This window comes from Otolemur garnettii, unplaced genomic scaffold, assembly GCF_000181295.1.
Source record: "Otolemur garnettii isolate 467f Iridium unplaced genomic scaffold, OtoGar3 scaffold00087, whole genome shotgun sequence".
Lineage (NCBI taxonomy): Eukaryota > Metazoa > Chordata > Mammalia > Primates > Galagidae > Otolemur > Otolemur garnettii.
Window position 1 is genome coordinate 2,511,590 of NW_003852482.1, and position 1,151 is coordinate 2,512,740.

A 1,151-nucleotide genomic window follows, 5' to 3' on the forward strand; every position below is an offset into this window, starting at 1 on the left:
GAGAAAAGAAATAGCTGAAGATGTTAACAAATGGAAAAACATACCATGCTCATGGCTGGGAAGAATCAACATTGTTAAAATGTCCATACTACTCAAAGAAATCTACAGATTTAATGCAATCCCTATTAAAGCACCACTGTCATACTTTAAAGAACTTGAAAAAATAGTACTTTGTTTTATATGGAATCAGAAAAAACTTCGAATAGCAAATACATTATTCAGAAATAACAAATCAGGAGGTATCACATTACCAGGCTACACTATAAATCTATGTGATCAAAACAGCATGGTACTGGCACAAAAACAGGAAGGTAGATGTGTGGAACAGAATAGTGAATGAAGAGACAAACCTAGCTATTTATTGTCATTCGATCTTCAACAAATTCAGTGGGGGAAAGACTCCCTATTTAACAAATGATGTTGAGTGAACTGGCTGGTGACCTGTAGAAGACTGAAACCGAGCCCCCACCTTTCACCATTAACAAAAACTGATTCTCATTGGATAAAAGATTTAAACTTAAGACATGAAACTATAAAAATACTAGAAGAGAGTGCTGGGAAAACACTTGAAGAAATCAGCCTGGGAGAATGTTTTATGAGGAGGACCCCCTGAGCAATTGAAGCAACACCAAAAATCCATTACTGGGATCTGATCAAACTAAAAAGCTTTTGCACAGCCAAGAGCACAGTAAGTAAAGCAAACAGATAACCTTCAGAATGGGAGATTTTTGCAGTTATCCGACAAAGGTCTGATAACTAGAAGCTACAGAGAACTCAAACTAATAAATAAGAAAAGAATAAATAACCCCATTTCTATGTGGGCAAGAGACTTGAACAGAAACTTCTCTAATGAAGACAGGCGCATGGCCTACAAGCACATGAAAAATGCTCATCATCCTTAATCATCAGAGAAATGGAAATCAAAACCACTTCGAGATATCATCTAACTCCAGTAAGATTAGCCCACATCACAAAATCCCAAAACTACAGATGTTGGTGTGGATATGGAGAGAAGGGAATGCTTCTGCACTGCCTGGGAATGCAAGCTAATGCTAACTTCTTTTTGGAAAGAAGTTTGGAGAACACTCAAGGAACTAAAAGTAGACCTACCGTTCAATCTTGCAATTCCTCTACTAGGTATATACCCAGAT